Source organism: Pelophylax lessonae (genome assembly GCF_965119305.1).
Source record: "Pelophylax lessonae genome assembly, chromosome: 2".
Classification (NCBI taxonomy): Eukaryota; Metazoa; Chordata; class Amphibia; order Anura; family Ranidae; genus Pelophylax; species Pelophylax lessonae.
In genome coordinates this window covers 15,095,150-15,120,109 of record NC_138769.1, presented here as the reverse complement: position 1 = coordinate 15,120,109, position 24,960 = coordinate 15,095,150, and positions in this window count along the sequence as shown.

Sequence of the window (24,960 nt, the reverse complement as noted above, 5' to 3'; positions counted from 1 at the left end):
TGGTCTGCATATCCGGAGCACAGAGATTTCATGTCTGCAACAATGTACTGTATGTGATCTAAGCCCCGGCTCACATATATGCGATGCCCTGTGAATCCACTGCGGGTTCCCGCATCGCTCTCAACTTGCAGGCAGTTCACACTGCCATATGCGAATCGCTGGGGGTATCAATACAAAGTTAACAACACCCCCGGATCAGCTCGCATATCGCAGTGCGAACTGTCAGTTCGGACATGAATCGTATCGCATAGGTGTGAAAACCCATGCGATCCGATTCTGGTGCGGACCAAAAAAAGGGTCCTGTGTGACTTTGGCCCGAATGCGATGCATACAATCTGTATGGCTGAATTCGCAACACACAGACATTGCATGTGATTTGCAGAGCAGTGCGCTCCGAATCACATGTGATGTCTGTCATCATATATATGTGAACCGGCTCTTAATATGCAATGTGGGAGCCCTGCAAATCCTCTGCGAATCGCTGGGGGTGTCAATGCAAAGTTAACAACACCCCCAGATCAGCTCGCATATCGCAGTGCGAACTGTCGTTTCAGAATTGGATCGCATAGGTGTGAACAGCCATGTGATCTGATTCTGGTGCGGACCAAAAAAAGGGTCCTGTGCGACTTTGATCCGAATGCGATGCAAAGTCAGCCATACAATCTCTATGGCTGAATTTGCATCGCACAGACATTGCATGTGATTTGCAGAGCAGTGCGTTCCGAATAACATGGGATGTCTGACATCACATATGTGTGAACCGGCACTGAGCAAAGCTGGTCACTGGGGGTAGTTCTGGAAATCATTTTTGGCCCCTGGTGGGGTGCGTGGGTTTGGTAGATAGCCCTCTGATTAAAGGTCTTGCTTTCTTCTCACCTTCCACCAGAAATGTAAGTCTCACAAAAGACCCGTCTGCGGCAGCAACGGCAAAACCTACCTGAACCACTGCGAGCTCCACCGAGACGCCTGCCTGACCGGCTCCAAGATCCAGGTGGACCATGACGGTCACTGCAAAGGTACAGCGGGGGAGGGGTGAATGCTAAACAGACAAAAACGTAAAAAATCTATATATAGGAACCGCTTTATCTGCCCATGGATTTGTATTTCTGTCCATCCAGTCTCCAGATTTGCACTGCTCTGCCACACTCTTTGCACAGGTCCTGTCCCTCCCACAGCTCATCCCATTAACATGTATTTTATCTGTTTCTTTCAGAGAAGACATCAGAGGTCCCTGCTGCCACCCCAGGTAACCTTCCTTGTATTATTCTAGAGAACATCGCAGTGATATGATTTTGCCCCATATATAAGGAATGTTGATGGAAATCTCTGATAATAAATCTTTATTCTCTATCTCTGAGCAGTTGTGTGTTACCAGACCGATCGCGATGAGCTGCGCCGACGCATCATCCAATGGCTGGAGGCCGAGATCATCCCAGACGGCTGGTTCTCCAAGGGAAGCAACTACAGCGAAATCCTCAACAAATACTTCAAGGCAAGTCACCTGTGCTTCTGATTTAGAGTGTTAGCTCCCAGGGTCGGTGAAGTGAAAAAGGAATGCCAGAGGTTTCACCGGCTCCAGATCAGTGGCACACATCATGTGTCTGCGTGTTTTTACATATATTTATTTATTTTATTATTTATTTTTTCAATCAATACATTTTTATTGAATTTTCCGAAAACAGATGAAAAAAGGAATCACATCAACATGATGTGATAAACAAAAGTGCAATTTTTTATAATATTTTATATTTTATTTTTTTTATTTTATATTTTTATATTTTTTTGATAATATTATATATTTTTTTGATACATTATCTTTCAGTGATCAGAGTCTGGTGCAGAGAGTGATGACTTAACCTAAGACATTGCACCCACTAATCCTCTGTGTAACCCTAACACTAATCCTCTGTGTAACCCTAACACTAATTCTCTGTGTAACCCTAACACTAATTCTCTGTGTAACTCTAACACTAAACCTCTGTGTAACCCTAACACTAATTCTCTGTGTAACTCTAACACTAATTCTCTATGTAACCCAAACACTAATCCTCTGTGTAACCCTAACACTAATCCTCTATGTAACCCAAACACTAATCCTCTGTGTAACACCTAACACTAATTCTCTGTGTAACTCTAACACTAATTCTCTGTGTAACCCAAACACTAAACCTCTGTGTAACCGCTAACACTAATTCTCTATGTAACCCTAACACTAACCCTCAGTAACCCTAACACTAATTCTCTGTGTAACCCGAATACTAGCTCTCCCTGTAAGCCCGACACTTACCCTCCCTGTAACCCTAACACTTACCCTCCCGATACCCCCAACACTTACGCTCTCTGTACCCCTAACACTTTCCCTCCCTGTACCCCAACACTTACTCTCCCTGTACCCCTAACACTTACACTCCCTGTACCCCTAACACTTACCCTCACTGTACCCCTAACACTTACCCTCACTGTACCCCTAACACTTACACTCCCTGTACCCCTAACACTTACCCTCACTGTACCCCTAACACTTACCCTCACTGTACCCCTAACACTTACCCTCACTGTACCCCTAACACTCACACTCCCTTTACCCCCAACACTTACCCTCCCTGTACCCCTAACACTTGCCCTCATTGTACCCCTAACACTTACCCTCCCTGTACCCCTAACACTTACCTTCCCTGTACCCCTAACACTTACGCTCCCTGTACCCCTAACACTTACACTCCCTGTACCCCTAACACTTACTCTCCCTGTACCCCTAACACTTACCTTCCCTGTACCCCTAACACTTACGCTCCCTGTACCCCTAACACTTACACTCCCTGTACCCCTAACACTTACTCTCCCTGTACCCCTAACACTTACGCTCCCTGTACCCCCAACACTTACCCTCACTGTACCCCTAACACTGTACCCCTAACACTTACCCTCCCTGTACCCCTAACACTTACCCTCCCTGTACCCCTAACACTTACCCTCACTGTACCCCTAACACTTACCCTCATTGTACCCCTAACACTTACCCTCCCTGTACCCCTAACACTTACCCTCACTGTACCCCTAACACTTACCCTCCCTGTACCCCTAACACTTACCCTCCCTGTACCCCTATCACTTACACTCCCTGTACCCCTAACACTTACTCTCCCTGTACCCCTAACACTTACGCTCCCTGTACCCCCAACACTTACCCTCACTGTACCCCTAACACTGTACCCCTAACACTTACCCTCCCTGTACCCCTAACACTTACCCTCCCTGTACCCCTAACACTTACCCTCCCTGTACCCCTAACACTTACCCTCATTGTACCCCTAACACTTACACTCCCCGTACCCCTAACACTTACTCTCCCTGTACCCCTAACACTTACGCTCCCTGTACCCCCAACACTTACCCTCCCTGTACCCCTAACACTTACCCTCACTGTACCCCTAACACTTACCCTCACTGTACCCCTAACACTTACCCTCACTGTACCCCTAACACTCTCCTGCAACCCTAACATGTATATGTTCTGTAATCTTAAAATTAGCCCTCTCTGTAACCCTAATACTAACTCTCCCTGTACCCCCAAAATGTTACACAGCAACACAAAATAACTCAGACATTATAGTTTAAAGCAAATCTATAGCCAACACTTTTTTTTTCTAGTTTAGTATAGGGGAGGATTACAACTGCCGTCAAGTTTTATCTGCCATGGGGAAAGAATTCCTTCACTTCCTGTTTGATGAAAAGGTTGTCCCCAGGACAGGAAGTGAGGGCAAATCTCTCTAATAGCAGCACTGAACGAATTAAAACTCTATATTCATATTTGTGTGATTTTACTCTGTACTTCGTTTTGTTCCTTCGTTAAATAAAGCGAGGGGGAAACATCCAGGACGGAGATTTTCATTCTGCGGATGTGTTGAGATGTCCTCCATTGATAGCAATGTGTCCGTTCCATGCCCCTTAGTAGAGAAGAATGCTTCCTATCCTGATTTCTATCATCTCAGCTCACAGGGATTTCTATATAAATTGCGCTTTCTTGTAGTAAAACGTACGCTGCTGTGAGATGGAGAAGTGTGAAGGGGTCCTAATGATTAATGGTGATATTAGACTCTCATCCCCAGCTCCTATATACGAGTGAAGTCTAATTAATTACACATCAGCAGATTTATTATGTAACTCTTGAAAATTGATTTATCACGGTCACCGCAGGATTGGCATTTTTTCTGTTGTGAGGATAAAAATTCCAGCGGCTGCACTCGGCATTGTCATGGTAACTGGTAAGTTTATGTTACATAGTCAAGGCCATTTACAGGCGTTTGGCAAGTTAACATCCAGCATATACAATTCTGAGATGTGCAATGGCTGTTCTAAAAAAAAAAGAGAATAATCATGGCGCCTGTATAGGGGGATGCTGGGGTGAGCTCAGCAGCCAATAGAATGCAGTGGAGAGGTAATTAGCTTACATTACAGTGTAAGGGTTGTTCACACAGTGGCAAGGAATGCGTCAGCACCTAATGCACAACGCATTAGTAAATTTGAATTGCATCCAAACATGTCTTTGCGCTGCACAAAATACCGCAGGGCCTATTTTACTTAACAGACTATTCAGCTCCCAAACATAAAACGCCCCAGCGCTCCACGGTGCACAAAGAGGCCTGCTTTGAATTCTAGTGGTGATGGGCCCTATGCAGATTCTCTGTAAAATGCTAAGAAATTATACATGTGCGGTTCGTTTCGTTCCGAATAAATATTCGGGTGAATTTTTCGTTATTCAGAGATATTCGAATCTCTGAATTATAGTACAGAGGAATTTTTACCAAATACTCCGAATAATGAAAGGAAATTTGTCCGAATTTCTGAAATTCCAATTTAAATTCGACTTGAATTTTACATCGAATTCTATTCTAGTTGAAATCAAAGACTGTGTGTGGTATTAGAGTACCATTTGGAAATAATGCTGTTTTTGTTAAGCCAAAGGTGATTTCTGTTTATTGGGCCTGGGCTCTTATATGAGGCCTATTCCTTTTTATTAGGCCTGGGCTCATATATGAGGCCTATTCCTTTTTATTAGGCCCGGGCTCTTATATAAAGCCTATTCCTTTTTATTAGGCCCGGGCTCTTATATGAGGCCTAGTCCTTTTTATTGGGCCTGGGCTCTTATATGAAGCCTATTCCTTTTTATTGGGCCCAGGCTCTTATATGAGGCCTATTCCCTTTTATTGGGCCCGGGCTCTTATATGAAGCCTATTCCTTTTTATTGGGCCCGGGCTCTTATATGAAGCCTATTCCTTTTTATTAGGCCCGGGCTCTTATATGAGGCCTATTCCTTTTTATTGGGCCTGGGCTCTTATATGAGGCCTATTCCTGTTTATTGGGCCCAGGCTCTTATATGAAGCCTATTCCTTTTTTTTGGGCCTGGGCTCTTATATGAGGCCTATTCCTTTTTACTAGGCTCGGGCTCCTATATGAGGCATATTCCTTTTTATTAGGCCCAGGCTCTTATATGAAGCCTATTCCTTTTTATTAGGCCCGGGCTTTTATATGAGGCCTATTCATTTTTATTAGGCCCGGGCTCTTATATGAGGCCTATTCCTTTTTATTGGGCCTGGGCTCTTATATGAGGCCTATTCCTTTTTATTGGGCCTGGGCTCTTATATGAGGCCTATTCCTTTTTATTGGGCCCGGACTCTTATATGAGGCCTATTCCTTTTTATTGGGCCCAGGCTCTTATATGAAGCCTATTCCTTTTTATTGGGCCTGGGCTCTTATATGAGGCCTATTCCTTTTTATTGGGCCTGGGCTCTTATATGAGGCCTATTCCTTTTTATTGGGCCCGGGCTCTTATATGAGGCCTTTTCCTTTTTATTGGGCCCAGGCTCTTATATGAAGCCTATTCCTTTTTATTGGGCCCGGGCTCTTATATGAGGCCTATTCCTTTTTATTGGGCCCGGGCTCTTATATGAGGCCTATTCCTTTTTACTAGGCTCGGGCTCCTATATGAGGCCTATTCCTTTTTATTAGGCCCAGGAACTTATATAAGGGCCATTCAGGGCTGGCCCAAGACATTGTGCTGCTTGGGTCCAAAAATTAAATGCTGCCCCTCCAAAAAAAAAAAAAATCACACCCACCAAAAGGCCCACAAAATTTTATTTTATATCATGAGATAATTAAAACTAAAATAAAATTTATCAGGAAGTCAGTAGACAGTACATTGTCTACATGCACAATTATATGACATACTATAAGCCTCGGTTCACACTAGGGCGACCTGTGAGGCGACCTGGTCGCCTCACAGGTCGCCGCAGGTCGCCTCCCATAGGGAAGCTGCGGACCCGTTCTAATAGGAGCGACACAAGTCGCTCCGACCTAGAAAAAGGGTCCGGAGCTTCTTTGGGGCGACCAGGAGGCGACCGCCATAGACTTCAATGTTATGAAGTCCGTGGCGGCCGCTCCGAGGTCGCGGCGCGCTGCTCGCACCGCGATCTCGGAGGTCGCCCCGGGAAGTAGCGTCGCGGTAGTGTGAACCGGCGCTTATGTTCAATTCCAAACCACAAACTCCAGTATTATTTTGTTTGTCTGAATGTTTGACATCATTGCGCACACCACAATCACATAAAGAACATTCCCCGGAGGAGACCCACCGCCTCCTCATACTCATCAGTTTGCACTACGGGCGGCAGTATGAGATGGGGAAATGTCACCCGTAATGTGCCGCAAACTGATGACACACAAAACTGCTGGAAAAACAAATCTTGGGCATCAATTTTTTGCCCCTCTCCAAGTGCTGCCTGGGTCCAATGGACCCAGTGGGACCATTGGTAGGGCCAGCCCTTGCCCCTATTCCTTTTTATTTGGCCCAGGCTCTTATTTGAGGCCTGTTTCTGTTTTTGGGCCTAGACTCTTATTTGGGGCCTGTTCCTATTTATTGGACCCGGGCTCCTATTTCAAGTGCAATCCTGTTTATTGGGCCTGGTCTCCTATTATGGGCCTCTTTCTGTTTATTTTGTGTCTTATATGATGTCTATTCCTGTTTATTGGTACTGGGCTCTTATATGAGACCTATCCCTATTTATTGGACTCAACCTCTTATTTGAGGCCTATTTATATTATTGGGCCTGGGCTCTTATATGAAGTCTATTCTTATTATTGGGCCTGGGCTCTTATATCAGGTCTATTCTTATTATTGGGCCTGGGCTCTTATATGAAGTCTATTCTTATTATTGGGCCTGGGCTCTTATATGAAGTCTATTCTTATTATTGGGCCTGGGCTTTTATATCAGGTCTATTCTTATTATTGGGTCCAGGCTCTCATTTGAGGTCTATTCTTGTTGTTGGGCCCGGGCTCTCATTTGAGGCCTATTCTTGTTATTGGGCCCAGGCTCTCATTTGAGGCCTATTCTTGTTATCGGGCCCAGGCTCTCATTTGAGGTCTATTCTTGTTGTTGGGCCCGGGCTCTCATTTGAGGCCTATTCTTGTTATTGGGCCCGGGCTCTCATTTGAGGCCTATTCTTGTTATTGGGCCCAGGCTCTCATTTGAGGCCTATTCTTGTTATTGGGCCCAGGCTCTCATTTAAGGCCTATTCCTGTTATTGGGCCCAGGCTCTCATTTGAGGCCTATTCTTGTTATTGAGCCCGGGCTCTCATTTAGGGCCTATTCTTGTTATTGGGCCCGGGCTCTCATTTAAGGCCTATTCTTGTTATTGGGCCCGGGCTCTCATTTAAGGCCTATATTCTTGTTATTGGGCCCGGGCTCTCATTTGAGGCCTATTCTTGTTATTGGGCCCAGGTTCTCATTTGAAGCCCATTTCTGTTTATTGGGCCTGGTCTCTTATTTCAGGCATATTCCTCTTTATTGGGCCGTTGCTCTTATTTAATTCCTCCTGGGTGTGAAAGGGTTACAGGCTGAGGCCTAGCGATACATAAAGCCTTTTTATTTGTGGTGCTGGAGATCACATTCCATCACCATGACAACCAGCACTTGGGAACAGAGCAGAAAGCATCTGCCGAGAGATACATGTAGGCCTCGGGGGCCTGTGAGGACTCTAAATGAGTCTGTAACTACTAGATTTCTGGATTAGTTAAAAACTATTCACTTCCTGTAGCAAATATTCCCCAAAATTGTGTTTGCATTATTTTGACAACTAGATTGTTTTTTTGGTGGCTTCTGGAAGCAAAGCTGAATATCTAAAATTGTTCATTTTTATTTTGGATGTAGGAGTGGTTTTTATTGTTGTGTCTTTGCCCCCGATGGGCGACCTATTTTTCCTGGCGATCCTTGCCAGCAAATTATGGGAGATCCAAAATGTTACAGTTGTCACCAAAACAGAATGAGAAGGTAATCTTCTACTGGGGACACCTGTTCTAATGACAACAGTCAAAGAGTTGATATCAGCTCACTTCGGAGAGATTCCTTTTCACTTCCTATTGTGTCTCCTAGACAGGAAGTGATTGGAAATCTTCCTAAGAGGACACCTGATCTGGTGACAACTGTCCAATAGGGGATTTCCTTTCAAGCTGAACTCTGGGTAAAATCAAATGTTACCCACGTAGTGGGGCTCTTTCTTGCACTGCAAGAGCTCATTTTGGACCAGGGGTGAACCAAAACAGCAGTTTTACCTACCTTGTCCCTTGTTCCCTGGCAGCCACCTCTCTCATCTACTCTCTGAAGCTCAAGGTTGTGGACAGGCCCTTGGCATCCTCACTTATATTGCAAGGCTTCTGGGCCTTTATTGTAGGTGATGACACCAGCATGACTGCAACCAGTGAAAAGTGGCTTTAAGGGACAAGTCATGCAGCTGCGGGATAACATAAGTAAAACCGCCATTTATGCAACCCCTCGAGAAAGACTAACGTTTACCCCTTGCTGTATGTCTGGGGCGTTTACCCCTTGCTGTATGTCTGGGGCGTTTACCCCTTGCGGTATGTCTGGGGCGTTTACCCCTTGCTGTATGTCTGGGGGCGTTTACCCCTTGCTGTATGTCTGGGGACGTTTACCCCTTGCTGTATGTCTGGGGCGTTTACCCCTTGCGGTATGTCTGGGGCGTTTACCCCTTGCGGTATGTCTGGGGCGTTTACCCCTTGCGGTATTTGTCTGGGGCGTTTACCCCTTGCTGTATGTCTGGGGGCGTTTACCCCTTGCTGTATGTCTGGGGACGTTTACCCCTTGCTGTATGTCTGGGGCGTTTACCCCTTGCGGTATGTCTGGGGCGTTTACCCCTTGCGGTATGTCTGGGGCGTTTACCCCTTGCGGTATTTGTCTGGGGCGTTTACCCCTTGCTGTATGTCTGGGGCGTTTACCCCTTGCGGAATGTCTGGGGCATTTACCCCTTGCGGTATGTCTGGGGCGTTTACCCCTTGCGGTATGTCCTGGAGTGTTTACCCTTTGCGGTATGTCTGTGGGGCCCTACTGCAAGGGTAACTTTTGATTTTCCCCAGAGTTCAGCTCTCACGTCAGAGAGAATTCCTCTGGCTTCCTGTTGTATCTCTCAAACAGGAAGTGAGGGGAAATCCCCCTAACAAGACACATAAAGTATATGTACACTGCAATCTATGTGAATGTAAGGCTGACATCTTTCCCGAGAGAACCTTGGAATAACATGAAATATTTACTGATATTACAGAGCTACGACGATGGTGACTCCCGCCTGGACTCTGCTGAATTCCTGAAGTTCCTGGAACAGAATCAGACCGCCATTAACATCACCACCTACCAGGACCAGGAGACCAACAAGATTCTGAAGTGAGAATCCGATACAGATAGAAACGTATTGCAATCTACTAGATGGCAGTGACTATATAGCTCCATATTGCGGCCTTTTTAATTTTCCGCCCGTTATTGTATGTTCCTCTTCCTCCTCCTCATATTACATTCTTTATTCTATAAAATATATTCACTATATTACCAAAAGTATTGGGACGCCTGCCTTTACACGCATATGAACTTTAAGAGAATCCCAGTCTTAGTCTGTAGGGTTCAATATTGAGTTGGCCCACCCTTTGCAGCTATAACAGCTTCAACTCTTCTGGGAAGGCCGTCCACAAGGTTTAGGAGTGTGTCTATGGGAATGTTTGATTATTCTTCTTGCGCATTTGTGAGCTAAGGCACGTCTTCACTCTAATTCACCCCAAAGGTTTTCTATCAGGTTGAGGTCAGGACTCTGTGCAGGCCAGTCAAGTTCCTCCTCCCCAAACTTGCTCATCCATTTCCTTATGGACCTTGCTTTGTGCACTGGTCCAAATCATTTGGTGGAGGGGGGATTGTGGTGCGGGTTTGTTTTTCAGGGGTTGGGTTGGCCCCTGGAGGTCTTCTCATATTTGGAGAACAGAGAAATAAATATGGAGGATATATTTGCATGGGTTGGCCCCTTAGTTCCAGTGAAGGGAACTCTTAAGGTGTCAGCTTACCAAGACATTTTGGACAGTTTCATGCTCCCAACTTTGTGGGAACAGTTTGGGGATGGCCCCTTCCTATTCCAACATGACTGCACACCAGTGCACAAAGCAAGATCCATAAAGACATGGATGAGCGAGTTTTGGGGTGGAGGAACTTGACTGGCCTCAAACCGATAGATCACCTTAGGGATAAATTGGTGCAGAACTACGATCCAGGCCTTCTCGTCCACATGAACTTCTGACCTCACAAATGCGCTTCTGGAAGAATGGTCAAACATTCCCATAGACACTCCTAAACCTTGTGGACAGCCTTCCCAGAAGAGTTGAAGCTGTTATAGCTGCAAAGGGTGGGCCAACACAATATTGAACCCTACGGACTAAGACTGGGATGCCATTAAAGTCCATGTGCGTGTAAAGGCAAGTGTTCCAATACTTTTGATAATAAAGTGTATAAATCCAGCAGTAATGTGGAGGGGGGCCTCATAATAGGCAAAACAGGTCACAGACCTATGCACAGATCCTAGCAATAGAGTAAAGCTGGCCACTCGTGGATCAAAATTCAGCTGGTTCAACAGAAGCTGGTGAAATTTCAACCCATCTACGGCCGTTCCCGTTCGTGAGAGGTCGATCTATGGCCAGCTTTAGGGAGTTAAACTGTCCAGACAAAAACTGAAATACTTTTTTTGTTGGATGGACCCCATAATCTATCTACAGTATTTGAGTGTTTTTACTGTTATAACCTGTAACTGGATTGCATCTTACTTTTTTTAGAATTGTATTAATCAGCAGTAAGTATATCTACTGCACTGATACTAATCCATATGGTTGTCTCTCAGGGGTCTGTGCGTTGAGGCTCTCATTGAACTGTCGGATGAGAATGCAGACTGGAAATTGAGCTTTAACGAGTTCCTGAAGTGCCTGAACCCTGGCTTCAACCCTCCTGAGAAAAGTACGTAGCTGGGAATTTTATGTAATAATGTTACTAGACTTCCTACCTCTCCTTCATAACCAGGAGTATGATGGACCAGAGCCAGATCATCCATTAAGCAACCTGGGCAGGAAACTAGGACCTCATGGGGATGTTAATGCTCCTGCAGTAAACCAGGAGGATACAGCAGATGGACAAAGCTGTGCACTTGCCAGGGGTGGATGGACTTGGCCTGATGGGACCATCCCCATACGGACAATGCAAATGTGGGGCCTTATGGGTGGGTACCTGTCAACAGTCAGTGTGTGCCAGGCACACAGCCCCAAGTGGGATGGGCCCACTGTGTTCTAACACACTGCACTCATTCCTGTCAGCAATGGCTGCCTGCGCTCTCCGCTTCTTCCCTGCAGTCTCCTTTACAGGTTCCGCCAGCAACCATCATTTTTGCTGTCAATGGTTGCTAGGACTGTCAGTGCCCTAGCAACCAATGACATGCTTTCCCAGCATGCACAGCAGGACGGAAGTTCCTCTATGCAAAACTGCTTTGCCCCCAACTCTGCCTCCTGGATCCAGCTTCCTGGTTCCTGCCATGTAAGGTTAGGGGGACTCTGATCTAAAGGGAGACTCCAGGTCTAAGGGGAGATGCTAATCTAAAGGGGCAGAGGCTTAACTAGAACCTTCAGGGCCCCGGTGCAAGAAACCATGAAGGGCCCCCCCCCCCCCCGGACCCCTTCCCCTCAAGCCTGGGGCTCTTCCCACTGATCCTGGGGCCCTTTACTCTCGTTACAGGGCCCTTTATTACGGTCCCACAGCAGGACCGTAATAAAGGGCCCTGTAATAAGTTCTGCAGTGGGCCCCCTTCCTGCCATCTTGGGGCCTCCCCACGGTGGTAGAATGCCAGGGCCCGGTTGCAAGTGGGACCTTTGCGATCCTGTAAGTTCACCCACTGGTGTCAGTAGTTTTTATTTTTTTGGTATTTTAATTGTATTATTTTTTAACTTTTTATTTTATTTTTTTTACAATGTAACTGACTATGTCCGTTCAGAAAAGGAGGGAGCTGGTAAATTACATATTTACCGACCCCTTCCTGGTTCTCTATTGTGACACATCCCCTGCAGTAGCCGGCAGGAGAGGGAAGGGAGCACAGTGGGGGGGGGGGGGGGGCAGCACAGTAGGGGGGACCAGGGGAGCACACAGGGGCCCAGAGACAGCATAATACAAGTGAACTGGATAGGAGGGGTGGCAGTGGCAGTGGCAGCATACAGAGGAACCGATCTCCTCCATTTTCCTCCTGTAGGTTCAGGAGGAAAAAGGAGGACATTGATTTCTCTACATGCTGCCCCCACCGCCACTCCTATCCAGGTCTACAGGGGAGCCGCACAGGCCCCCTGGAGCATGGGGCCCACTTGCAATTGCAACCCCTGTTGTTACACCCCTGTAAAGGGGGACTCTAGATCTAAGGGAAGACTCCAGATCTAAGAGTGGAACCTCATCTAAAGAGGGACTTTGATCTAAGGGGGACTCCCTACCTGAAGGGGGATTTGATATCTAAGCGGGGACTGATCTAAGGACTGACTCTGACCCAAGAGGAAAGTCTGATTTAAGGGGATAAGGGGGTCACTGATCTAAGAGGGATTCTGATCTACTTTTATCTAAATGAGGACTCCTAAACTAAGAGGGGACATTAGAAATCTGGCTTTGTAGGTCAATCTCTGGTGTTGTCTTACAGAGTGCGCCCTGGAGGATGAGACCTACGAAGATGGAGCAGAGACCCAGGTGCAGTGTAACCGCTGTGTATGCGCCTGCGGAAACTGGGTGTGCACCGCCATGTCCTGTGAAGGTAAGTGAGCCCAAACCGCCTGCACAGACAGTCTGTCTACACTCAATGAGGACCTGTCACCTATAGGATAAAATCTGTATAGAACTTCCTGCAGCTGTATTGTAGTGCATACCACAGCTGTGTAGTTTCCTGTATATTCACATATCTGTGCAGGGGAACACTGGCAACTTTCAGCCCAGGGGGCAAGTACAAACCAGAGCCCCATGGTGCCCCCAATCCTCCTCCTGACCCCCATTATAAGCTGAAGCCCTGCTCCAGATACTCTACTTACTGACTGAATCTGAGTTCCCGACCTGGCCAGCAGGGGGAGGTTGGGGGGTTGCTGGAACAGCTTGGTCGTGGTTGGCCGGGGCTGAGGAGTCTCCAGTGGGGCATGGAACCGGCCTCTTCTCAGACACAGTTTACACCATCAATGCTGGGGTGAGGCCTGCGCTCTGTCCTTGTCTTCAACCCGCACTCAGTAGGTCAGCGGTGGGGACTTTTTATTTCTCTTCACCAGGAATCCTTTAGGCATGTCTGTGGCAGAAGTGGTGCAGCCTTTTTATGGGGCATCAGAGCGGCCCGGGGGGCAATTGCCCCCCTGCTCCCTGGCCCAGTCCTCCCCTGTATCTGTGTGTTACAGGTAATCTAGCGAGGTGTAGAGTGAATATCCATATTGGCCTTCATAATCAAGAATTGTACAATGACAGCAGAATACACAACCAATGAAATCTCAGACTGCGCAAGAAAAGTTTATTTAACCAGGGTTCAGCTAATACGTAGAACCAGGGGCAGACTGGCAACTTTCGGCCCAGGGGGGCAAGTAAAACCAGAGGCCCATGGTGCAGCGACCCAGGCCCCCTCCCACTCTCCCTCTTCACGTCCTCCTCCTGACCCCCATTCCAGGCTGAAGCCCTGCTCCTGGTACTCTCTACTCACCCGCTGAATCCGGGTTCCCAACCTGGCCAGCAGGGGACGGCCGGGGGGGAGCTGGGACAGCTCGGTTTGGGCTGGCCAGGGGAGGAGAGTCTCCAGTGGTGCATTGCACCGGCCTCTGCTCAGACAGTTTAAACCATCTATGCTGGGGAGGAATGCCTGTGCCCTGTCCTTGTCTCCAACCTGCACTCAGCAGGTCAGTGGTGGGGACTTTTTACTTCTCTTTACCAGGAATCCTTTAGGCGTGTCTGTGGCAGAAGCGGTGCAGCCTTTTTACAGGACATCAGAGTGGCCCAGGGGGCAATTACCCCCCTGCCCCCTGGCCCAGTCCTCCCCTGCGTAGAACTGTGTAGTACTCACCCCCGAAAGGGCCCACTGATTTGGTCCCCAGTTAGTGTACTAGCAGCCAGGCACACGGTCTCAGTCACTCTTCTGGCTCAATGATTAGTCTAGGGGTATCCATTTTCTTATGTTTTATTAAACTTAAACTGGGATGGAGTGCAGGGTAACTGTGGCATACTCCAGCAATGCAGAATAGCAACTTGGGGAAACTTCTCACTTCCTCAAAACCTCCTAGCACAGTCCTTGCACCAGCAAATGATGGACTTAACTACATAGGGGCACCATAAGGAATGTCCACCTTTAAGCACAGGCTGACTCTGATGAAAAGGAGAGAACAGCAGCTCACAGTCACCGGGATCTCCCACACCAGTCTGTACTCACAAATGTCCTTGGATATTTGGATACCTACTTCCAGTATCAGCAAGACATGTCTCCTGTGGGCTCTCTAGACCAGATCCTTTAACTAATTCCCTCGATCAGCTCCAGAAAAGTTCAGTAGGATAGGCCCCCCCCAGCTAACACAGCTGGAACCTCGTCGATGAGCAATGAAGAAGCACAGCTGGACTGCCCAGTAGGGCAGCAGCCCTTCAGGCTAGGATCACCTCCTCCTGGACAAGAACCTTCCTGCTCTAGGCCTCAAACTATTTATGCACTCTCCCAGCCACCTACTGGGCACCCTCCCCCAGGGATTGACTGGGACCACATAAATATTCAGGCTGCCTATTTGACTATCTCAGCCCTCTACTTTCTGGAACCCTCCAGAAGGCAGGGGGAAGCAGTCAAATCTGCAACCAGTGAGACACAGAACAGCCCAAAATCACAAGCTGCTCAACTGATTACAGTAAAGCTAAAAGAAATTTATTTACCGAGCCTAGCTAACAGTCTAACTAGGAGGGTGCTACAAATGCATCACTTGAATACTGAGCCATGATTCTAGGCAAGCTACATTTGCATGCAGGCCACTCTATGTATGCCCACATGTGATGCTGAACCTCCATGATTCAAAAAACTGAAATCCATTGAATGAAAGGGACAGGCCAGGGAAGAGAGGGGAAGAAAGGGTTAGATGATAATAGATGTCCTCCAGCCAGGAAATGAGGCTCTATCTAAATTGCACATGGTGATAAGCTCACAGTGTGCAGGGAAACCAGAGGAAGCCATTTCAGTTCAGGAAAGGAGATGGTAGAACTATGCATGACTGAAGGGGAGGCTGAAGGTCAGCTGTAAACTTTTACTTTCTGCAGGTGGAAGGTCATTCATGCATTGCAGGTAAATTGCACACAATATTCTGTCATTAATTAAACGTTATCTCCTTCCAGACAAAGACGGCCACCCAGAGGGAGATATGAGCCGATATGTGGATGAACTTAGAAAGCACCAGGTGAGCGAGACACTTCTGTCCTCACAATCCTCTATACAGCCAGTTGAGAGAGTAGCAGATGGTGCAACCAGTTCCAGTATCACCACAATCCAGTCATGTATGGGATAACTAAGCTCAATTGCGGGCATTTCTTACAGTTAGGAGTGCTATAACTCTACAATCAGAAAAACCCATACTCCCTGCTGATTGGAGAGCTCTGACTCAGCAAGGGGGGGGGGTGTCTGATCTCTGCAGGGAGACCACTGCTTCCGCACAGGGGCACTCTTGTAGACAAAGAGGCACACTGGATTCATGGGGGGGGGGGGGTGCACAGGGACACAATGAGAGTCATTAGATGACATGGGGCACACAGGAGCACACTTGGAGACATGGGGATGCACTTGGAGTCTAAATGGCACACAGGGGAACATTTGGATACAAAGGGTAGCACTGAAATCATGGGGGTGCACTGGGCTACAATGAGAGTCACTAGATGACATGGGGCACACAGGGGATCACTTAAAGATTGCACAGACACACACTTGGAGTGCAGGGGGCGCACAGGGGCACACTGGAGTCATTGGGGTTCACTAGAGTCACAGGGGCACACTTGATGACACTGAGTACCCAGAGGGCAAAGGCAGGCATGGAGGACACAGGAGGTACCGAAGCGGGGAAGGGGCCCAGCTAAAGCGTACAACTGTGTTATTCGTGTATTGCTCCACTTGAAAACACGGGCATACTGGAGTCATGGGGGATGCACAGGGGCACAATGAGAGTCACTAGGCGACATGGGGTGCACAGGAGCACACTTGGAGACATGGGGATGCACTTGGAGTCTAAAGGACACACAGGGGCACTCTTGGGGACACAGGGTGCAATTGGAGTCTTGGGTTTTCACAGAGGCACACTGAATACCCAGAGGACGGAGGCAGGCATAAGGACACCGGAGGCATGGGGATACAGATAAGGCACTGCAGCGCGGGGACCCAGCTAAAGCTTACCATTGTGTTACTTGAACACTGAGCCATTCGTGAGTTACCACACTTGAAAAAAACACGGGCATACTGGAGTCATGGGGGGTGCAAAGGAGCACAATGAGAGTCAGTAGATGACATGGGGTGCACAGGAGCATTCTTGGAGACATGGGTATGCACTTGGAGTCTAAGGGGCACACTTGTGGACATAGGATACACTTGGAGTCTAGAGGTTGCACAGAGGCACACTTGAAGTCTAGGGGGCGCACAGGGGTGCACAAAAGTCACGTGGATGCACTGGAGTCACAGGGGCACACTTGATCACACTGAGTACCCAGGGGACGGAGGCAGGCATGTAGGACACCGGAGGCATGGGGATACAGATAAGGCACTGCAGCACGGGTCCCAGCTAAAGCTTACCATTGTGTTACTTGAACACTGAGCCATTCGTGCATTGCTTCACTTGAAAACACAGGGGCGTACTGAAGTCATGAGTAGTGCACAGGGGTACAATGAGAGTTGCTAGATAACATGGGGTGCAGAGGGGCTCACTTAGAGACACAGGGGTGCACTTAGAGACACAGGGACACACTGGAGTCATGGGGGGTGCACAGGGGCACAATGAGAGTAACTACATGACATGGGGTGCACAGGGGCTCACTCAGACACAGGGGCTCACTTGAAGATACTGGGATGCACTTAGAGGGGTTGCACAGGGATACTCTCGGTGAAACAGGGAAACACTGGAGTCAATGGGGGTGCACTGGAGTCACAGGGACACACTTGACGACACTGACATACCCAGAGGATGGCATGGAGGACACAGAAGGCATGGGGATACGGGTAAGGTGCTACAGCGGGGGGCATAGAAATGCATTACATGCGTCGATGTCGACAATCAGGAACGCTGTCTCCTAAACGGTCGCAGTGCCAGAGACCCAGAGCTGGATTCCTGGAGAGGTGAATGTTATACTTTAATTACCAATTTACCTCTCTATCTGTAAACCTGCAGCGATCCCTGACATATGGTTCCATGCATTTTTTCATGGAATGCAGTAAACCTGGTGCAACCTGCCTTGGGCCCCCGTGTAGACAGTCTTTGGACTTGTGTTGATAAAATCAGTTTGACATCCATCTCAGACATTTCTGACAGCATTCAGAATTCATTGGCAGGTGCAAACGACCTGCAGTTGACCTCCTTCTGACCTGCATTTGACCTGCTTCAAGCAGTTTCTGCATTCCCATGGACTTGTATAAGAATGCACAGCCCATATGACACAAACAAAAGCCCACTTACTTAGGCTCTGACGCTGCTTGAAAAATACATTTTGTATACCGACCGATTGTTTCTTTGTCTTCGCAGGAGACGATTGAGAAATCCAAGCAGGCCGGCAGCAAAGACATCTGAAGAGACTGCAGATCCCCTGCGCTGGCAGGGCTCCGTGCCGCCCACCTCTCCATTACTTAGTCTATAGGGACGGGCAGGAGAATCTGATTTTAGCTGTCGATGACAAATCAATCTTTGTAGGGCATAGGTGCAAAAACGAGGGGAGTGGGCTTCTGCGTAAGAGCCCCCGCCAAAAACTATCCAATCACTTCACCATTCCACGCGTTTCAAGTCTGCTTACCCACACTGTTCCCCCTTCATCTGGGAGGCAATAAGGCACTCGGCCTAAACCGTGCCATTTCCCAGCGGAGGGTGAACATGGACCGTCACCCAATAAACCGGCAGCATGGTGGCCATTGCCTATACGTTGCTTGTAGGGGACGCAATCCATTGTAGAATAATTATTTCCATTTGCCATTGCCGAGTGCCTTATTGCCGTCCCCATTTATTTCCCTACTGTATTATCTCACTATAAAAAATTCTGAGTTCCCCCTTCAGCCTTAGTCCGGAAAAATGTCTTTCCGGTGAAAGAGTGTCAAGGCAAAAGCAAGTGAGAATGTTTACAGGTGTAGTGGTTACCAAGAGAGGTGCCACGCAAGAAAGAGACTGGGGGGGTCTGGTAGGTCTCCCTAATGGGCAGATTTTTGGGATGTACCCTGAGTTATCCTGATCCTGCCCTGTCTGGGTTTTACAAATATTTTATGGTGTTGGGGTGCACTTCAGAGAGCGGGGACACCCATTAAGAGTAGCACAGTGGAGCAGTGAGTTGCCTACAATGGCCAATTAGAGCTTTCCTATTATAACCTGCTCAAGAAAAAAAGGATTGCCGTCATCTGATTGGTTGTTGAGGCCTTGACTTTCCAGTGTGCTACTTTATTTCAGAGCGATCCCCATTTTCTCAAAGAAGAGCGCGTTCATTATACCAAAGGTCAGAAGTGATTTCACAAGATGTCACCCTTTTGACTTCCCCAGAAAGGTCCATTGACCTGGTTCCACCCCATCATTATTGATCCCCCAAATAAGGTGCTATGATTTCTGGGACCCCAAAAACAATTCCGAGTTGGTCCCTTCTGTATTGTCTGTTATTAGTATTTAGGTGTGATATTGTAGTTTAGAGTCTTATTCACTATACACTCCCTCTGGTGTCAGGACATGGTACATACGCAGACCCAACAGAGGGGAGCTCAGAGACACTGGTGGGGGCAGACGGAGGAATGCCACTGGGCTTTATCATTAAAGGTTGAACAATGATATTTAGCTGGTTTAATAATTCTGAAAGTTTTGTGTGTTTACGAAGCTGCTTATGGCACCTTCAATGCTCACAGATTTTGTCAAATTTTTAAAAAAATCCTAGTTTTTATTAAAATTTTGCTAGCAATTTACATCACTCCCAAATAAAAATCAGGGGTCAGTTCACTAAGCTGTGACGCATTTTCCATGGCGGTCTTTATTTCCTGCTCTCGTTGCGAAAAATTTAGGCCCTGATGGAAAATAAGGCTTGTTCTAATTTAGTGAATATGGCCCATAATTAATGAAATTCCAGTGATGGAAGGCTGGGAAAGGCTCAGGTCCATGAAATTGGATTTTCATAAATTACAATAGGTTGGGGGTTGTTCTAGAGCAGGGGTCTCCAAACTACAGGGCGTGGGCCACATCTGGCCCAGTACAAGTTTCGATCTGGTAAGTAGTGTGTCCTCAATATTCACATTGATGATTAAAGCCAGTAGAGGTTGCCTATGGTCTTCACTTCAACCAAAGCCAGTAGAGGTTGCCTATGGTCTTCACTTCAACCAAAGCCAGTAGAGGTTGCCTATGGTCTTCACTTCAACCAAAGCCAGTAGAGGTTGCCTATGGTCTTCACTTCAACCAAGGCCAGTAGAGGTTGACTATGGTCTTCACTGCAACCAAAACCAGTAGAGGTTGCCTATGGTCTTCACTTCAACCAAGGCCCGTAGAGGTTGCCTATGGTCTTCACCTTAACCAAACCCATTAGAGGTTGCCTATGGTCTTCACTTCAACCAAGGCCAGTAGAGGTTGCCTATGGTCTTCACTTCAACCAAGGCCAGTAGAGGTTGCTTATGGTCTTCACTCCAACCAAAGCCAGTAGAGGTTGCTTATGGTCTTCACTTCAACCACCCAGCCCCCCCTTATGTAACAGGGGACTCTAATGAGGACCCAAATGTAAGGGGGGAGGCTGTAGAGGGGACTTTGATGTAAGGGGTCCGTGATGTATGTGGTAGGCTCTTATGTAGGGGGGACTATAATGGGGACCCTAATGTGAGGAAACACCATGATATAAGGGGGGCTCTGATAGGGACCCTTAGCTAAGGGAGGCCCTTATGGGGACTCTGATGTAAGGGGTCCCTGATGTAGGTGGGCGTGGGGGTGGCTCTTGTGCAAGGGGGACTCTGATAGAGACCCTAATGTGAGGAAACACCATGGGACCATGATATAAGGGGGACTCTGATAGAGACCCTAATGTGAGGAAACACCATGGGACCATGATAAAAGGGGGGCTCTGATAGAGACCCTAATGTGAGGAAACACCATGGGACCATGATATAAGGGGGGCTTTGATAGGGACCCTAGTGTAAGGGAGGCTCTTATGGGGACTCTGATTTAAGGGGTCCCTGATGTATGGGGGTGGCTCTTGTGCAAGGGGTCTCTGATAGAGACCCTGATTGAAGGGGGGCTCTGATAGGGACCCTGGCTCTGATGTAAGAGGTCTCTGACTTACGGGGGACTCTTATGTAAGGAAGACTATGATGGGAACCCTAATGGGGACCACGGTTTACAGGGGCGGGCTCGAATAGTGACCCTGATGTAAAGGGGACTCTGATAGGACTTCAATATAAGAGGATGGCTCTGTTGGGGAGATGGGGATTTTTTCCAGCCCACAAATATTAGTAAAATATATACTGGGGCCCTTGTAATGAAAAGTTTGGAGACCCCTGTCCTAGAGGAAGGAATTACAGAAATAATGTCTGATAATGCCTCTGTACATTGTGATTGATAAGAAGGCAATGTTTATATGAATATAATTTGCCCTGTGGAGCAGGTGGGCTGTCATAGCACTGCCCCTTTAATAAATTCTGTGCCCACCCAAAATTGATGAACCCCCCAAATTTAAATTCTACATTTTTCTTTTCTAGATACAGTTTATTACTATAAAACATATTTGTTGTAACATCTTTTCATATAGTTAGTACTCAGCTATAACACATGAGCAGAAAGAGACCCCCGGCATCACAACAACCAATCAGATTCCAGCTGCCATTGAAAATAGATGAGGGTTCTGATTGGTTGCTGAGTAGTGGCACCGCTGGTTTTTTCCTTGCACTGGTTATTTAAAACATCTGATTGGTTGCTGTACATTGGTGCTTGAATCCTTCTTCATAAATCACATCCAATGAGCACATGACACAAATTTTCACGCCGAGGCCCCCCAAGATGTTTAGAAGCAACCCGCGGATATCGATGATACTCAGTATTAACTCTTTGCGATGCCTCTGCTCTGAGAACTGCCAAAGCTCCATGCTCCAGACGCTGTTTACTTTTTTTTTTTGTTGTTTTTCATTTTTGCATATAAGTCACCCCATATTTGTTTTTATACTTGTAATTTTTTTTTTTTTTTATTCTACAACAACCAAATAAAATCTTAAAACCTATAGGTGTGGCTGAATTTTTTTATTATTATAATTATACAATTATTTTGTCATTTTTATTTTTCTGAGTATAGCATCAAGTCAAGTATACTCCTGGGATATTAATCTGGTTGGTTAAGTAGCAGAGGGGAGGGTTAACCTTCCTAGCGGTATTCCCGAGCATGACTCGGGGTTAGATTTTAGAGCCAAAAGCGGTAACCCCGAGCCACACTCGGGGTACCGCTAGGAAGATTGCTGGATCCTGGTAGAGGTTTTACTTACCTTTTCTCCGGGATCCAGCGAAGAATGCGGGCGGTATGCGGCGGCGGAGCTTCCTCCCAATCGTCTGCGAGCCCCGGCTTCCGTTTCCGGCGACGTGACGTCCGCCGGGGGGGTGGAACCAGCGGCAAATTCAAATGTAAAACACACCAAACACACTGATACCATTCAAAATAAAAAAAAAATCACATTACAGTATATATATATATATATATATATACACACATATATATATATACATATATACATACATGCTCATTCACAGGAATTACATGCAAAATAATGGTACCGCTTTCAGCACCTAAAATCCAAAAGAATCATACCGCCAGGGAGGTTAATCAGTTTCAGCTGCTTTGGTGTTAATGAAATTAACAACAGGGGCACTAGATGGGCAACAACGGGACAACCCCCAAAACAGGAATGGTTTTACAGGTGGTGGCCACTTACATTTTTTTCATTAGTTTTGCATTTGGCTAGGGTGAGTGTCACTACTGATAGCATGAGGAGATTTCTGGACCTTATAGAGGTTGCACAGGCAGTCCAAGGCAGTTACTCTAGGAGAGCTGGACAGGGCTGTAGAAGGTCCTTAACCCATCAGCAGGACCGGTATCTGCTCCTTTGTGTAAGGAGGAACAGGATGAGCACTGCCAGAGCCCTACAAAATGACCTCCAGCAGGGCACTGGTGTGAATGTCCCTGACCAAACAATCAGAAACAGAGTTCATGAGAGTGGCCTGAGGGCCCTGTACTTACTGCCCGAGCTTGATTGGCATTTGCCATAGAACACCAGAATGGACAGGTCCGCTTGGTGCCCTGAGCTTTTCACCCTGAGCACATGTGACAGACATGAAAGGGTCTGGAGAACATTATGCTGCCTGTAACATCGTTCAGCATGACCGGTTTGGTGGTGGGTCAGTGATGGTCTGGGGAGGCAAATCCATGGAGGGACGCACAGACCTCTACAGGCTAGACAATGGCACCCTGACTGCCATTAGGGATCGGGATAACATTTTTGGACCCATTGTCAAACCCTATGCTGGTGCAGTGGGTCCTGGGTTCTTCCTGGTGTCAGACAATGCCCGGCCTTATGTGGAGAGAGTATGCAGCCAGATCCCGGAGAATGAAGGAATTGTCACCACTGAATGGCCCCCACGCTGGCCTGACCTAAATCCAATAGAACACCTCTGGAACTTTATGTTTCAGTCCATCCAACGCCACCCTGGTTGCACCTCAGTCTGTTCAGGAGCTCAGTGATGTCCTGGTCCAGATCTGGGAGGAAATACCCCAGGACACCATCCGTTGTCTCATTAGGGGCATGCCCCGACGTTGTCAGGCATGCATACAAGCATGTGGGGGCCATACAAACTACTGAGGACCATTCTGAGTTGCTGAAATGAAATTTCAGTAAAATGGACTAGCCTGCTGTATCATTTTTTCACTTTGATTTTTGGGGTGTCTTTGAGTTCAGCCCTCTGTAGGTTAATAATTTAAATTTCCATCAATCAATGTGGCATCATTCAGATCCTAACACATTACCCAGTCCATAACAGTATAGATCATAACACATTACCCAGTCCATACCAGTATAGATCCTACCACATTCCCCAGTCCATACCAGTATAGATCCTAACATATTACCCAGTCCATAACAGTATAGATCATAACACATTACTCAGTCCATACCAGTATAGATCCTACCACATTCCCCAGTCCATACCAGTATAGATCCTAGCACATTATCCAGTCCATACCAGTATAGATCCTTTATCGATTTGTGGTGCCTCAGGTCAGGTATGGGATTTTAAGGGCAGGAGTAAAACGAGTAAACAGTAGTAGTACAATTTGTATAAAATTTATTCGCATGTATAATTATATACAGAGATTTGAGTGAATTAATGGGTAAAGTCCCATTGTGATAGTGAAGGGAAAAGAGTAGTAGGTGTGGTTACACGTGAAAATAGTGACTTAGACAAGAAAGGTAAATGGTCCTGCTCTGCTGTTCCTCATATCAAAGAATGGGAAGATGGTTGCAGAGAGGGGCCTGATCGGTATTCCAACATGTTTCGGCCTAGTAGCGGCCTTTATCAAGGATGTTACCGATTCTAGGAATAAGTACAATGAATTGTCAGAAATAGTAGCATATATTTGCTCAAGTTTAAGTTATATATGAAGAAGTAGATAAACATACATATTTTTTGTCCACTTTCTGGAGTATTGCTTTCCCAGACTTTTTCCAGGAGCTGCAGGAACAATGCTGTATTGGGTGAGAAAAGTGCGGTATAGTTGTAGTTGGAGCCACAAGTAAAACAAAAAAATCATTTTTTCACTTTGATTTTCGGGGTGTCTTTGAATTCAGCCCTCTGTAGGGTGATAATTTTCATTTCCATCAAGCGACGTGGCATCCTTTCCTTCCTAACACGTTACCCAGTCCATACCAGTATAGATCCTAACACAATACCCAGTCCATACCAGTGTAGATCCTAACACATTACCCAGTCCATACCAGTGTAGATCCTAACACATTACCCAGTCCATACCAGTGTAGATCCTAACACATTACCCAGTCCATACCAGTATAGATCCTAACACATTACCCAGTCCATACCAGTATAGATCCTAACATATTACCCAGTCCATACCAGTATAGATCCTAACACATTACCCAGTCCATACCAGTATAGATACTAACAGATTACCCAGTCCATACCAGTATAGATCCTAACACATTACCCAGTCCATACCAGTATAGATCCTAACACATAACCCAGTCCATACCAGTATAGATCCTAACACATTACCCAGTCCATACCAGTGTAGATCCTAACACATTACCCAGTCAGTACCAGTATAGATATCCAGCATGATATTTTTCCCCATTGAGATCTGCTGTATTTCAAAGTGTTCCTTT